The 16,493-nt window shown below is 39.8% G+C and overlaps 1 long non-coding RNA gene across 1 annotated transcript; it reads left to right on the forward strand.

The window, feature by feature from the left end:
• Positions 1 to 6,063: 6,063 nt before the first annotated feature.
• LOC149714175 (uncharacterized) lies at positions 6,064 to 8,865 on the forward strand. The gene is made up of 3 exons (XR_016371511.1): positions 6,064 to 6,444; positions 8,056 to 8,421; positions 8,681 to 8,865. It is a non-coding gene; the product is annotated as an uncharacterized LOC149714175 (long non-coding RNA).
• The last annotated feature ends 7,628 nt before the right edge of the window (positions 8,866 to 16,493 follow it).

Genomic DNA, 16,493 nt, shown 5'->3' on the forward strand with positions numbered 1-16,493 from the left:
TCTGTCTATTGGGATTTTTATTAGGAATATTATTATTACTTATGAGGCTATATAAGTTAATTTAGCGATAGGAACTTTCGTCTCACGGTGGCGCAGAGGAAGAGTATCGGACTACCGTGCGACAGTCCTTGGATCGATTCCCCGAAAGAAAAAGTAAACTACGTAATAATAGTTTCATGCAATTGATTTTTAATTTCATTTGAACTTAATTTCAGTTACGTTATACAGTGTGGGAAACTATAAAGTAACAAGTTGGGAAAGCCAAAATATTACCTCTCCGAGTGGTGATGACTATCACTACCCCTTAAACAACCTAAATATATGCATCTATCGCTTTTTTTAATTCTTTGCAAGTGCAGGAATTCAATTTTAAAATAGTCAATTGTTGAAGCCTTTTCAATATCTCTCAACTGCTGTGGAAACTCTACTCTCTCGCTATACCTCAACCGTATTCTTAGTCTACCAGTATGATTTGTAACATTTGTCCATATCAAAGCTGAATCATACCTCGCCACACAAAAAGCAAATGTCCCCAAAACATGGAAGCCACAACCCAATCACACATAAGCTAGGCTCGTACTTGTTCATCGCTTTCGATGATTTCACTAATATTAGCATTTAACATTTTGTACATTATTGGGTTCCTTATTAATAGATATGCCTACGCCTACAGTACTTTCAATAGAACATTTATTTAATGCATTATCTTTCGTACGATCATGGCCAACTGGCCTCGTGGTAGGACCAACATTTTGCGTGCTAGAACCTGTTCCAGAAACAGCCTTTTTTTCCGCGGCTAACGCTCTTCTCCTTTCATTTTCGCGTTTCCTAAATTCGGGATCTGACCTTTTTGCCCTCATTCTTTCCCTTGCCTTTCGTTTTCTGATTTCCTCTTTACTTAAATTATTATCTTCCTCCATTTTATTATTCAGTTAAATACTCACAAAGGATGGCAAAATCAATCTCCTTAAATACTCACACAGGTTGGCAAAATCAATCTCCTTCAGTAATACGTAAGGCTTAATTATATTATTTGCCGAACAAAATTAGTCGAGCAAATCTAACACTTAACTTCTTCCTTCGAAATTCTATCAAATAATGAATCAACTGTTTAAAAAAAGTTTTTTTTAGCATATAGGGCGCTATCATACCAACAGCAATTCCGTCATATTTAAAAAATATACATTGCCAACACTTTTTTCAAATAAAGAATGATAAAAGTGCGTAAAAAAGGTCTTTCACAAATAGGCCTAGGGGGCGTATAAACTAAACAGCACAACGCTCTACAGCTACACTAATCTTACACAAACAAGGAGTACTATAAACCCACTACTGGAAGCGGTATTTTTATTCAAACGTAAAACAATTTCGCTTAAGCTTAACATCTCTAGACATCGGTAAAAATGTCTCTATCACTCCTAGGTAACTGTATGCACAGGATTTTACGACATTATAACTCAAATTCATCTGATTATGTTTTAACAAGGTTAAATCTAACTGGGAGGAAGATGAAAGGAGTAGAAGCTTATCTGTCTTAGGAAATATGAAATTTTATCTTAACAGTTCGTTAAATCATAAGTTTATAACGAAAAAACGCGGAAGGGGAAAACGAGCAGACAACAGTGATTTTTGGGGGTAGAAGGTTAAGAGCGCCATCTGTCGTCCGTGCCAAAGTTGAACTTCCACTCGAAACGCAATGAGAAAGTGGATAAAATAATGCCATCAGCTATTTAACTGCGTCGATATATTTAACGACTTGACCCATGACATGCCCATAACACTGGCTTCTATGAATCCTATTTATTCTTGGATGCTAGGAAACTTGGTAGACGTAACAGTCTGTACCAAGTACCCAAGCATCCTTCAATAAACGCCTGGCAACATTGTGTTACGCATGGTACAACTAAAAAATAGGATGTGTATCTATCTTTCCAGTCACTCCAAGTCGTTAAGCCCTCATTACAGAGGATTTGAAACACTATCGTAATTCCAAGTGTCTCGAATCTCTACGTTCCTGTCCATTATGAACAGTGCTGAGAGAATGATACATCAGAAAGAGCCATTCAAATCGAATTGCCGAAAATATTATCCATATTTTCATTTCATATAACAGAGAAAACAAATTATTATGGTTCTGAGAGGAGCTTCCCATTTTGGTTGTTGTTCTCAAAAATATATCGCAATGCACGGGCCTAGATAGATACAGGAGGCAATGTAGGAAATATAACGCAATGCACGGGCCTAAAAAGATATAAGAGACTATGTACGAAATATAACGCAATGCACGGGCCTTGATAGATATAGGAGGCAATGATTTAACGACTTCGGTACTTGGGTTTATCTTTAATATTTAAATAAATATAATTATTTTTAATTATTTTAATCGCCAGTAAATAACTTTAAAAATAGTTAAATCGTTTAAAATAAAGTTGTTCCTATTATCTTTCGAAACTTTGCTAATATTGACGTTTAAAGTGAAGGGTACCCCTCTTGCCCGCTTTTTTCAAATTTTGGGGTATATATACGTTTCGATTCCATTATAATAATAGATAAAAACGCATTCGCGTGAACCTTTGGTGGAAGCCCTGCCATTGGGAGGCTAGACGTTTCTCGTAACCCTAGCCGATCGCCGCGTATATCTTAAAACCAAATAATAGATAAAAACGCATTCGCGTGAACCGATGGTGGAAGCCCTGCCATTGGGAGGCTAGACGTTTCTCGTAACCCTAGCCGATCGCCGCGTAAATCTTGAAACCAAACGATGACGGAGGAAAAGAAGCCAGAATGTACTGACTGGCGTCCATGTGGAATGGACAAAAGACCTGAAGATGGTGGTGCATTGAAGCTGGTGTCAATGTGGAATTGACGAAGAACAGAAGATGGTGGTGCATAGAAGATGGTGTCAATGTGGAATTGACGAAGAACAGAAGATGGTGGTGCTAGGAAGCCAGCAAGTACAGACTAGTGTCCATGTGGGATGGACAAAGAACAGAAGATGGTGGTGCATAGAAGCTGGAGTCAAGGTGAAATTGACGAAGAACAGAAGTTGGTGGTGCTTGGAAGCAAGCACGTACAGACTAGTGTCCATGTGGGATGGACAAAGACTAGCAGATTGTGGTCCTTAGAAGCCAGTTAGTAAAGACTGGTGTTGGTAGATCAATGACCAAATTTCCGTGAACCGCGAACGCGTTCCGGAAATCGGGTATTTGTTTGCTCCGATTTGTAAACTGCGAACGCGGTCACGTGGGGTCTGACAGACAGACAGACAGACACACAGACAGACAGACAGACACGGCCGGTGTAATACCTCTCCGTGACATACGTCACTCGGAGAGGTAATAAAAAATACCATTGCAATAATGGCCTTTGAGTTTTTGAAATATTTAGCGTAAATTTTATTAAAATTAAGGTAATATTTTAGAGGGTTAAGGTTAGGTCAAATCAGATTAGATTGGGTTGGGTTAAGTTAGGTTGGGTTGGGTTAGGTTTGGTTAGGTTAGGTTAGGTTAGGTTAGGTTTGGTTAGGTTGGGTTTGGTTGGTTTAGGTTAGGTTAGGTTAGGTTAGGTTTGGTTAGGTTGGGTTTGGTTGGGTTTGGTTGGATTAGGTTAGGTTAGGTTAGGTTTGGTTAGGTTAGGATTGGAAATGGTAGGATAACCAATTTTCCATAATATTTTTATTTTCATTGAGGTCCTTGCATAATAAAAGCTCGCCTTTTCCAACAATTTATTTTTATAAAGATTCTGGAGAAATTAACGCTGCCTTTATTAAGTTCCTTGAACAATAAATATATGCCTTTCCAAAATATTGATTGTTACGTATGTCACGGAGAGGTTCTAAAATCGACCGGCATGTCTGTGTGTGTGTGTGTGTGGGTCTGTCTGTCCGTTGTTACACCCACGTGACCGCGTTCGCAGTTTGCGTATCGGAGCAAACGTGTTCGCCATTTCCGAACTGCTTTCACAGTCACGGAAATGGCTCCTCTACTTGAGTTCTCACACCACCATCTTCTGGTCTTTGTCCATCCCACATTGACACCAGTCTGCACTTTCACTGGCTTCTAACACCACCATCCACTGGTCTTCCGTCTATTCCACATAGACACCAATCTGTATCATTGGCTTCTACTCCATTATCATCGTTTTGTTTTAGGATATACGCGGCGATCAGCTAGGGTTACGAGAAACGTCTAGCCTCCCTAAGGTGGGATTGGCCACCAAAGGTTTTCGCAATTGCGCTTTTTCCTTACTATTATAATGGAAACAAATCGTATATATACCCCAAATTTGAAAAAAGCGGCCAAGAGGGGTGCCCTTCACTTTAAACGTCAATATTAGCAAAGTTTGAGAAGATAATAGGTATAACTTTATTTTAAACGATTTAACTATTATTAATGTTAATTATTGAAGATTAAAATAATTAAAAATAATTATATTTATTTAAATATTAAAGATAAACCTCTCGTGCAAAGAGAGAGATTATCATTGCCTCCTATATCTACCAAGGCCCGTGCATGCGATATATTTCCTTCATTGCCTCATATCTATCAAGGCCCGTGCATTGTGATATATTTCATTCATTGCCTCCTATATCTATCAAGGCACGTGCATTGTGATATATTTCATTCATTGCCTCCTATATCTATCAAGGCCCGTGCATTGCGATATATTTTTTCAAAACAACGACAAAAATGGGAAGCTCCTCTCAGAAACATAATAATTTCTTTTCTCTGTATATGAAATGAAAATATGGATAATATTGCGCTCCTTTAATGGTATGAATCCTTTCCTGTCTATTAATATTTTATGTAGGAGTAATACGTTTTTAGCGAAGTCTAGAGAGGATAAACATAAGCGAGATTGTTTTGGGAAAAAAACACTGCTTCCACTAATGGGTTCACACTCCTTGTTACTGTTGTATAGAGTAATCATGATAAAAGCTTAAAAAATTACGAGAGGACAGACCTTTTTTATCCTCTTGTTTTATTCTTAATAAGAATATAAAACATTTATTTTGTATCAAAAAATATTTTTTGGTGCTAAGATTGCTTTAAAAAAATCCAAACGGTTAGGCATTGTTAAAAAAGACAAATGATATTTTCAAATCTAATGAGATAACGCCCACCTAGTTGAAAATTGCCCTTTTTTTCCGCGGGAGTCATTCTTAATGAGAATTTCGATGCTAGTAGGTTGTCAATTAAACTACCGGTATATTATTGTTGTTGGAAATTGGATATTAAGTCAAATTAAGTGGTTGTAAAGAGCCAGCAGGTTTTTGCCACTTCTTTTTGTGAGTATTTGATTTTTGTATGTAAAATGGAGGAAGATAATGTTGAGAGTAAGGATGAAATGCGGAAGCGCAAAGCGCGGGAAAGGATGAGGGCAAAAAGGTCGACGTTTTCATTGGATACTTAAGGTTATATAATCTTCTCGACACGGAGAGGTAATATTTTGGTTTTCCCAACTTGTTCTTCTACTATTCTAGTACACCTGTCTTTTATTTCACAACCTCTTCCGATATTAGCACACCTTTTTCTTCTATTATTCCAGCACACCTGTCTAATTTTTCACAAGCCGGCAAAACTAAGTTCTATTCAGTTTTCACATTTCTTCAATCCTAGCACACCTCGATATTATAATTTGACAGCACACTATATCTTTTAGTTTTATCTTGAAGTTTATTTTTTCAAAGGCTAGTGGGTGAGGGTCATAGGGGTGCTATCATACTATGATATGGAGATGAAGAATGGCGTGAAAACTAAAAAATAGGTGTACTGTCGTACTATAAGCTTGAGGCATGGATAAAGAATGTGCGTGAGGGAATTTGTTTTCACGCTATAGGATAGGCAACTCCCTATCTCGAGCGACAGCTTATTCTGTATATACTCTGTTACAACATCGGTTGTCAGCACGCGCAAAGCTGGGACTCTATGTAATCTAGCCTTGCGCGTGCTGACAAGAGACAAAAAACTTCAGGATATTTTAAACGATTTTAAATCCTGAAAATCCTGAAGTTTTTTCTCTCTTGTCAGCACGCGCAAAGCTAGATTACATAAAGACCTAGCTTTGCGCGTGCTGACAACCAATGTTGTAACAGAGTATATACAGAATAAGCTGTCGTTCGAGATAGGGAGTTGCCGATCCTATAGCGTGAAAACAAATTTCCGCACGCGCATTCTTTATCCATGGTTGAGGTGTGCGAGGATTGAAGGATGCTGTGAAAACTAAAAAATAGGTGTGCTGTCATACTATAAGGTTGAGGTGTGCGAGGATTGAAGACTGCTATGAAAAACATGAAGATAGGTGTCTTGATACATTCATATCAAACTCAAATACGTAGTAAAAAGTTTTTGAACGATTTAAATTTGGCGCTTGAGTGGCTTGACTACCTCATTGGTCGAAAGGAATAAAAAGCGCTCGTCGCGGTAGACTCTCGAAGCTGAAAAGGTGTGCCTTTTAGTGTATTGCTAAGCCTTGGTATTTCAAGGGAAAATTGCCTTATGGTGCATGGCCGTTGTGAAAGTAGGTGTGCGCTGCGCGCACTTATAACAAGTGCGTCGCTTACGCGAAGCCTGGGCTTATTATAGGGATGGGTACCGGCAGAAGTATATAATACTTCTCTTCGAGAGAAGTGTACCACAAAGCTGGGTGAGTGTAACGTCACTCTTCCCAACATCGGAACACTTAGAGCAAGGTTACTAAACCGAATCACATACACGATAAATAGTTCCCTCATCATTACTCTATTAGCGTTTAAATATTTGGCAAGACGCGCTTGTGCATTTTGTCCCACGTCAAGACGAGGTTTGTGGGATGATTGCTGGGGATTTAGTGCCAAATAACTATTAAATTCACTTTACGGTGCGATGCCCATTTGTAGTTTCATGAGTGGGAAAGCAAACTAAAAGGGGGAGCCTGGGAAGACTGACTTTACATAACTAAAGCATTAAGAGGATACAGAGTGTCATCCTTCTTCTATTATCCCCTTCTGGTACCGGCTAAGGGAAAGGTGTAGGTGTGCAAGTTTTACCCGTTGTGAATGGGATGTTTGCCGACATTGGGATCCTTTGATAGTGAAAGATCGAGGTGTGCTAGCTTTGAAAGAAGGTGTGAAAAACCAAAAGATAGGTGTGTAGATCATATTATTAGATCAAGGTGTGCCAGGTTGGAACTTGAAAAAAAGGTCTGAAAAACTAAAAGATATGGTGCGCTGTCAAATTATAATATCGAGGTGTGCTAGGATTGAAGAAATGTGAAAACTGAATAGAACCAGAAGGGGATAATAGAAGAAGGATGACACTCTGTATCCTCTTAATGCTTTAATTATGTAACGTCATTCTTCCCAGGCTCACCCTTTTAGTTTGCTTTCCCGCTCATCAAACTACAAATGGGCATCGCACCGTAAGGTGAATTCTATAATTGTTTGGCACTAAATCCCCAACAATCATCCCACAAACCTCGTCTTGACGTGGGACAAAAATGCGCAAGTGCGTCTGGCCAAATATTTAAACGCTAATAAAGTAATGATGAGGGAACTATTTATCGCGAATGTGATTCGTTTTAGTAACCTTGCTCTAAATGATCCGATGTTGGGAAGAGTGACGTTACACTTACCCCGCTTTGTGGTACATCTCTCTCGGAGAGAAGTATTATATACTTCTGATAGAACTTAGTTTTGCCGCCTTGTGAAAAATTAGACAGGTGTGCTGGAATAGTAGAAGAAAAAGGTGTGCTAATATCGGAAGAGGTTGTGAAAGAAAAGACAGGTGTACTAGAATAGTAGAAGAAAAAGGTGTGAAAGAAAATACAGGTGTGCTGGGAATAGAAAACAAGGTGTGCTAGTATAGAAAGAGGTTATGAAAGAATTGACAGGCATGCTGGAATAGTACAAGAACTACGCGAAACTTAAAATAAGCGAGAAACATTAATTTTTGGTTCCTTTACATTGAAAAATGACTTTGAACGATTTAAATTTGGCGCTTGAGAGTGGCTGGATTACACCATTGGTCTAAGTGAAATGAGCGCGCTACCTTGCGTTAGATTCTCGAAGCTGAAAAGGTGTGCCGTTTAGTGTTTTGCTAAGCCTCGGTGTTCCACGGGTATTCCGAGCGAAAATTGCTTATGGTTCGTGGCCGTTGTGAAAGTTGGTGTGCGCGGCGCGCACTCATATGAAGCGCGTCGCTTACGCGAAGCAGGGCCTTTCATAGGGATGGGTACCGGCGAAGGGCTTGCTCAAGTTCAGGCCGTTGTGAAAAGAAGGTGTGCCGGCGCGGATTTTCCAGCTGTCGCAAAACTTAAGCTAAGGATTACTTTACCGGGAAAGGAGAGAGTTTTTCGCCGGAGTGATAGGAGTTTTGCCGGCTTGTGAAAAAGTAGACAGGTGTGCTGGGATTGTATGAGATAGGGGTGCTAGTATAGGAAGAAGTTGTGAAAGAATAGACAGGTGATCTGGAATAGTTTAAGAAAAAGTGTGCCAGATGAGCTATCGGAAGGGGTTGAGAAAGAAAGTATAGGTGTGCTGGGAGTAAATGAAAAAGGTGTGCTAGTATCGGAAGGGGTTGTGAAAGAAAGTATAGGTGTCCTGGGAGTAAATAAAAAAGGTGTGCTAGTATCGGAAGGGGTTGTGAAAGAAAGTATAGGTGTGCTGGGAGTAAATGAAAAAGGTGTGCTAGTATCGGAAGAGGTTGTGAAAGAAAAGACAGGTGTGATGGGATAGTACAAGAACGACTTGAAGCGCAAAATAAGCGAGAAATATTAGTTTTTGGTTCCTTTACTTTGAAAAATGAGTTTGAACGATTTAAATTTGGCGCTTGAGAGTGGCTGGATTACCCCATTGGTCTAAGTGAAATGAGCGCGCTACCTGGCGTTAGATTCTCGAAGCTGAAAAGGTGTGCCTTTTCCTAAGCCTTGGCACGCCGCCTTGAGTCGACGGGGAAACGAGTCCCTCCCGTACCGGTTGTGAAAAGAAGGTGTGCCGGCGCGGCCGCGGATTTCCAACTTACGCTAAGCTTCGGTCTTTCTAGAAATATGTTTTTTTTAGGATTTTAATAAAATAAATTCGTTCCTTCATGTTTTTGTTGATTTCATTAAAATAAGTGTGTACCGGCGGTGTTAGTTGACTTACTTCAGTGCTTACTTTAATGCTTATGTTAATTCTTTGTATTTGCGGGAATTAGCAGTGTGATAAACAACACTAACTGGTTTTTAGTATGTGCGGGGGGCATATTGCATTGTGATAAAAAAACGACTTTTGAAAGGCGATGCGAAATAGGTATTTTTAGGCGTTGTGAAAAGTGTGCTGTTGTGAAAGGTGTGCCTTTTAGGGTCCATCAAAGTAGAGACTAAGAAGGCTTAACATTCATAGAGATAGCTTTGCGTAAAAACTACAGATCTTCAAGGGGCTCAGCCTCATCAAATAATCTGTCAATGAAGATTAAGCTGGAAATGAAAACACTGTTTGGTAGTTTTACTTCTTATAAATAAATAATGATGGTGTAAAGCCTCTTGAGGGCGTAAGCGCAACTTCTTTGAAGCAACAATGGGGTAAACTCAAAGTGAACAGTGTAACAATTCATGAATCCATACCATTTCAAGAGTTTTGCCATTTTAAAGAAGTGAAGTCGGTGCATAAGGAACCAACAGTTGATCAACAACATACAGTAAGAGAAAAACCTTTAGCGCTGAATGTTCTGCTCTGGCTCTTCATAAAAAGGCAGGATGCGTTGAAATTCCTTCAGCTACCTCAGCACGCATTCTCCATGGAATCAACACGAAATCCTCCAGATTCTTGAATGCACCACCTTCAAAACTCCCAAGTGACTGTACAGTAATGCTAAACCAAAATTGCTCTCCTAAGCTTGATAACAAAACCAAAGTCCTCCAAACCTAAAGCACCCCTCGTAAACATATTAACATTTTTCTTGTTATGTAGAAATTTAGGATTGCACTATATCTATTCACATAAAATAACGGTCTTACCCGACTAATTAGACCATGGGGAGTTCAAATAAAATAGTTAAAAAAATTTTGGCCCGCCGCAAGTATTTTTAATTTTTTTTTTTTGAAAATTTCAAAATTGCATGTTTTTACCGTAACTCCTGTATACCGTATTCCGCACTCAGTCTTGTAAAAAACGTAGGGGTGGAGACTGCATCTTCGTAACGGGCTCGCGACAGAGATATACCTATGCACGTTTTTAAACCTATAGAAAGAACAAATTTTTGAAAGCCCCCAGTTTTCGGTAATGGATCTAAACTTAATTAATAGCCGATAAATTGGAAAAGGCGCATCATTTTGGCTGAAGGAATTAAATTTTAAAACTCATATTTAGGAAAAGGGGCATAATTTTTGGTGAAGGCACTAAATTCAAAAAGCGATATCTTGGAAAAGGTGGCAACTAGTTAAAGCTAAAGGGATGCGAATTTTTGGTGATTTCAAATTTTCAAACGAAGTTTTGGCCCAGTTCCGGCGGACGAATATTTTTTGGACTATTTTATTTAAACTCCCCGTGGTCTAATTAGTCAGGTAAGACCGTTATTTCATGTGAATAGATATAATGCAATTGTACCTAGAAGTTTACAACTCTGTCTAACCACTACACTGAAAACAATGATGAACTAAATTTTTTTACTGATTTGTCCAATAACATAAAGGGCGGAATCCACATTTCTGTGACAAAAGAACTTGCCAAGAGTCTATGCTCTGAAAGAATTAAGCGAGGGAAAGAAGAAAAAGATCATAAGAAGATGCTCGAGAGATGGGAAAGATTCTCCTGGCCAATGTGCTACGCAATATACAGGGTGTTTCTGATAAGTCTGCCATAAATCAAGGGGCGTGTTCTTTGGGTCAAACTGAGTGGAAAGTGTCAAAGAACATGGGGTGTACAAGAATTTGCAACGAAGATATGGCCCCCCAAACATTGGCCCCTAAACAAGAATATAAGTCCAGTCCGGCCGACTGGGGAGTGGCACGACGAGGAGTAAGCGCTGCCGGATGAATTTTGACAAACGACAGGGCGGGTAATCGAGGAGCGGTAGAGAAAGACATCTTAAAGTGCTTGGAATTGGTGTTTAAGTAACAGAAGTTAAACAACTGATAACTTTCACCTTGAAACAAGGGGCTTATATAGTAAATTATGGAGGTTAAATCTAATAGTGTCTAGCTTTCAAGATTCTTAAGAAACTATTTTTTCGATAATAAGGAAAAAGTTAATTAGGTATATATTCATAGAATGAGAAATCTCTCCAAGGTCTAGGCTTATTTTTCTATATGCAAAACTTGTCTAGTCACGATTTAAATAATTCAAATAAGATCGTGTGATATTAAAAATTTATGCGCGAAGGTTAAGAAGGAGTTACCTTGACAGAAGGCCGAGGGGGTAGGTTTTTTATTGGTATGCAAAGTTTGTTTGAGCCTGTCTGGGCGTGATTTGAATAATATATTTTGAATAATATGTATAAGATTTCCTTATAGGAAAATTTTTTGATGAAGGTTAAAAGTAATTATTTTGGGAGGAAGTGAAATTATTTTTAACATGATTTAAATATGAATAAACGTATATTAATATTAAACTATAGAGGTGTTTTTATATGCGTATCTACGCTAATATCCTTCATAATCTCCAGTATCAACTCGTCAATAAAAAATGCATTTAAGGTTAAATTAACAAATCGCTTGTTGATACACTTAATAAAAGTAAAATAAGGTGGTTTTATAAAAAAAACCATATCTGGGCCTGTATTCTAAAAAAAATGGCCCTGAGATTTTGGTATAAAAGCTGGAGCATCGGCAGTAGATTTTCACAATCGAACTACCAGCAATGAGTCACTATCAAGAATCGCAATCGCTCTCTCAATCACTTCTTGAGTCTCCGCCGTCTTCTCCCGGGGATCGACCAGGCCCTAGTCGCGGTCGCCGCGCATTAACCCAATTTGTAAGACAATCGCCGCCGGAAGTTCTTATCGACTCCGACGACGATAGCTTTGTACAGGAGGTACTCCAAAAAAATATTGTCGGATCCAGCGGGATCGAAGGCTCTTTTCGCCTTCGAAAAGACGGTCAATACTACGAGACCAAAGTCCCCCCACGCCAGGGGGATTTCTACGTGGATCTTGCAATCTCTTACAAATTCTCGGACATCAAAAACTCCCAGCCCGATAAGGTCTGGGAGTGTGACCACAAGAGGCTAAAGACAGTCCTCAAAAAAAAACAATAGTGAAGGCGTTAAATTGATTAACGCCTTCCACAAGCTGGTGGAGGCCGTCAAACAGGACGAGGAAGCTAAACAGCAGCCCCCCAGTAAAGTACGTATCTATTTAACAATAAATCTGCAAACCAAGTTTTTTCTAATTGTTTTATTTCTGATAGAAATTCAAAAAATGAGTTCGAGCAGCAGCAGCGGCAGCGACTCGGAGGGTAGTGAGAGAGAAGAACACGCGCAGGTAAACCGGTACTACACAATTGAGCGGCAGCTAGACAAAACGAGTCGCAAATGGCATTGTAAACAAATCGATTTGCGTATAGCTTTCAAAAATTTGGATGACATCCCAACGCGAGATTTTTTTCGAATTTTTCGAAATATTCTCGACGAAGTTATACGGAAATTAGTAACCGAGAATCCCGGGTATAATCGGGTTCGATTTGTTTTAAGCTCCCCCGGATTGACGACCCCTGTAAATATTAAATTTATAAAAATTGACAAATTCACCAGTAAGCGAATTATGCGCACCATCTATAGAGTAACGCAATCTAGTCGGGACTTTGTCTTTAATGGTGAAGATTTTCAGTTTGACATAATTTTTTTAAACCTCGACGCTAATATAGGGACTTATTATAAATCCATTAAAAATAGAACTTTGGTTAATTTGGATTATTTCGTAAAACAAAATAACCAGTTTATTTTTATGGAGAATAATGATAACCTCTGTTTTGCTCGGAGTTTAGTTTTGGGTAAAGAGTTGGCCGATCGCAATTTTTATCAACAAAATAAGCAAGGTCAACCTTTTAACCTGGAATAGCACCCTTCAAGGTAATATTGCGAAAATCTTGCACCGAAAGGCCGACGTCCCCGAAGGTTTTGTTACTCTAGAAGATATTCAAAAATTTCAAAATTATTTAGCTCCCCATTATCGGATCGTAATAGTTGATGCTGCGAATAATTTTACCCTATTTTTCAAAGGACCCCAAGCTCCTAAATTTATTTATCTCTTGAAAATTGGCGACCATATCCACCCCGCTAAAACTTGGCACGGCATGATGGGCGGTTGTACCTCTTGCGATTTATGCTTAAAATCTTTTTACAAACGTGAATTGTTAAAAGAGCATAAATGTCCCGAGGGTACAAAACCCTATACATGTTTTCGATGCCAAGGAGAAGCTTTTCATTTAACCAAGGAGGACGTTTTAAAACGTTGCGACGAATGCCACCGCTACTTTTTCCCGGGCCCCTGCTACGAAACTCATTTACTTAATGGCACCTGCGCGAGTCAAAAACGATGTTTAGAGTGCGGGCGGCTGATGGGGGACGATCACGACTGCAATCCGGAATGTTCTCAATGTAAAATAGTCCATCCGCCTGGCGAGCATTTTGTTATGCCTTTGGAAACCAAAATGAAAGCCTCGCGGTTTATTTATTACGACATTGAGACTATTCTTAGAAATAATATCCACGTCCCCATTTTACTAGTTTGCGACGTGCAGACTGAAGCTGGCTTTGAAACCAAAATTTTTTACGGCGCCAATTGCGTCGAGCAATTTTTAAATTATTTATTCAGCGTAGAGCAGGTAGTTTTGACTGGACAAAAACGTAAAACATACCGACCACGCTTTACTAACACTCCAGTCGTCGCTCATTACGCGAAAGCTTTTGATAACTTCTTAATTCTTAACGCTTTAGTTCATAGACACGTCACCCCTGCCGTTATTTTTGACGGCAGTAAAATTCTTATGATTCATCTCGAGGGACCGCAAATTAGATTTCTCGATAGCTTTAACTATATTAGTCAGCCTCTGCGTAATTTCACCAGCATGTTTAGCCTCGGCGATGTGGCGAAAGGATTCTTCCCGTTTGATTTTCATACCGAAGAAAATCTAAATTACATTGGCGTCATCCCTGAAGCTTCGTACTTTAACGTAGCTCAAATGAAGGCCAATGATTATCAAGATTTTCAAACTTGGTACGCGTCAATGGAAGGATCTATTTACAACATCAAAGAGGAGCTTATTAAATATTGCATTCAAGACGTCAAAGTCCTAAGACAAGGCGTCGAAGCTTTTAGAAAAATTTACATTGATCTAACAAAATTAGACCCTTTCTGCTTGAAAAATATCACTTTGGCGGGTGCTCTAACAACTATTTATCTTAACAATTACTATAAACCTTACAGCATGGGTATCGTTCCTTCTAATGGGTATAACGCAAAATTTAATCACAGTCAAATTAGCTTAAAATATCTCGCTTGGGTGGAGAAAACGGAAGATATAAAATTGCGCACTGCTTTAAGCTACGGGGGTGAATATCGCGTGGGTCGCTATTTAGTCGATGGTTATAGCGAAACTCCACCTAAAATTTTTGATTTCCACGGTTGCTACTATCACGGTTGTCCATGTCAAAAACTAAATGTCTACAATACCCAACTCAAGGCCAGCAACAGACTTCTGTTAGAGCGGACTTTAGATAGAGAGTTGTTTATTAAAGAGAATATGCCTGGCTACGAGTACACATCGATTTTTGAGTGTCAATTTGTTAAGCTTTTAAAAGAAAACGCCGAAGCTAAGGCTTTCTGCAAAAGTTTAACTTTTCGACCTCAAATATAAGCTCGTAGCGCTCTCTATGGGGGACGAACGGAAAATTTTGTTCTCAACTGCCACGTGCAAGGCGAGGAGAAAATTTTCTACAAGGATATTATTTCTTTGTACCCGAAAGTCTGTCGTGATTTTCCGTACCCTAGCGGCCATCCCATTATCTATAACAGAGATTTTGACAAATCGCCAGGGTGGTATTTTGGTGTTATGAGTTGTCGTCTGCTGGCCCCTCAAGATCTTCACATCCCCTTAATTCCTTTCCGCAGCGGTGGTAAATTAGCCTACGCCCTCTGTCGCACGTGTTTAGAATTGCGAGCGGAAATCTGCGATCACACTGTCGATGAACGGGCTTTCGAATCAGTCTGGCCAACGGTTGAAGTCTATGCCGCTATGGAGCATGGTTATAAACTCCTCGATATATTCGAGGTTTACCATTATCCAAAAACGGAATACTTCTTCGCCCAGTACATGACTGATTTTATCGCCTTAAAAGTGAAGAATTCCGGATTTCCCGCTCACGCGCAAACGCCTCTGCAAAAAGAGGCGTATATCGCTGATATAAACAAGAATGAAAAGCTCTCGCTGACGGTGGCGGATATTCAATCAAATCCTTCCCTGCGTAATATCGCAAAAATTAATTTAAATTCTCTTTGGGGTCGCATGGCATTAAATACGGGAAAGATTCGCAGCATCTTTATCAACAATTATTACGAATTGATACGATACGCGAGCGATTACACTCTGGAATTAGTCGACTTACGGCCAGTTACGGAGTCGATCGCTCTCTTATCGTACAAAGCCAAAAGCGATTACATTCTAGACTACAAACTGGGGTCTGCCATCGTGGGGAGCTTCGTTTCTTGCTACGGGCGACTCGAATTGAACAAGATGCTGCTTCAATTAGACCGCGCAGCCTTGTATTGTGACACCGACTCCATAATCTACCGCCATCTACCGGGAGAGTTTGACATTCCGACTGGCAATCATATTGGTTGCTGGGCGGACGAACTCGGCGGTGATTATATAACTTCCTTTTGTAGTACCGGTGCCAAAAGTTACTCGTTTCGCACTAGCAAAGGAAAAGAAGTCAAGAAAATTAAAGGGTTGACGTTAAATCGAGAAAATCTGGAAAAACTTGACTTTGAAACCTTTGAAAGTGTGGCGATGAATCCGGAAAAGGAAGTGACAGTCAATGTCCCCTTTAATTTTAAACGGGATAAATACAAGCTGCAGCTAGAGGCCGTTAAAATCACCAAAAGATTTCGCCAAACCTCGAATAAGAGATTGTTGAACGCCGATTTGACAACCAGTCGACCGTACGGTTTTAAAGAGTCAGCATCCGCTTCAACATCCCTCGCGCATGAATTACGAGGCTAGGCGAAGACATACTTTCGAGGGCTTGTGGGAATCTTGCGTTCCCATCGAAGCCCTGGCCAAAGACGGTTTCTATCTTGCAGATGTAGAAACACAGACGACGCGCTGCGCCTTTTGCGGCATCACCTTGTATCAGTGGCGTTGCACGGACAGTCCATCGAGGGAGCATCGCAAGCACAGTCCATCGTGCGCGATGGTTTCCAAAAAACCGTGCAACAACAAACCACTGCGTCAGGGGTTTCCCGACTTCCCGACCAGCGAGGGCACGGATGTTTGCGACCATCTGGTTCAGACATGCCCAACCACCAACGAAGAGCGGT

Source organism: Phalangium opilio, unplaced genomic scaffold, assembly GCF_054372755.1.
Source record: "Phalangium opilio isolate 3A_F unplaced genomic scaffold, DU_Popi_V2 ptg000009l_1, whole genome shotgun sequence".
Classification (NCBI taxonomy): domain Eukaryota; kingdom Metazoa; phylum Arthropoda; class Arachnida; order Opiliones; family Phalangiidae; genus Phalangium; species Phalangium opilio.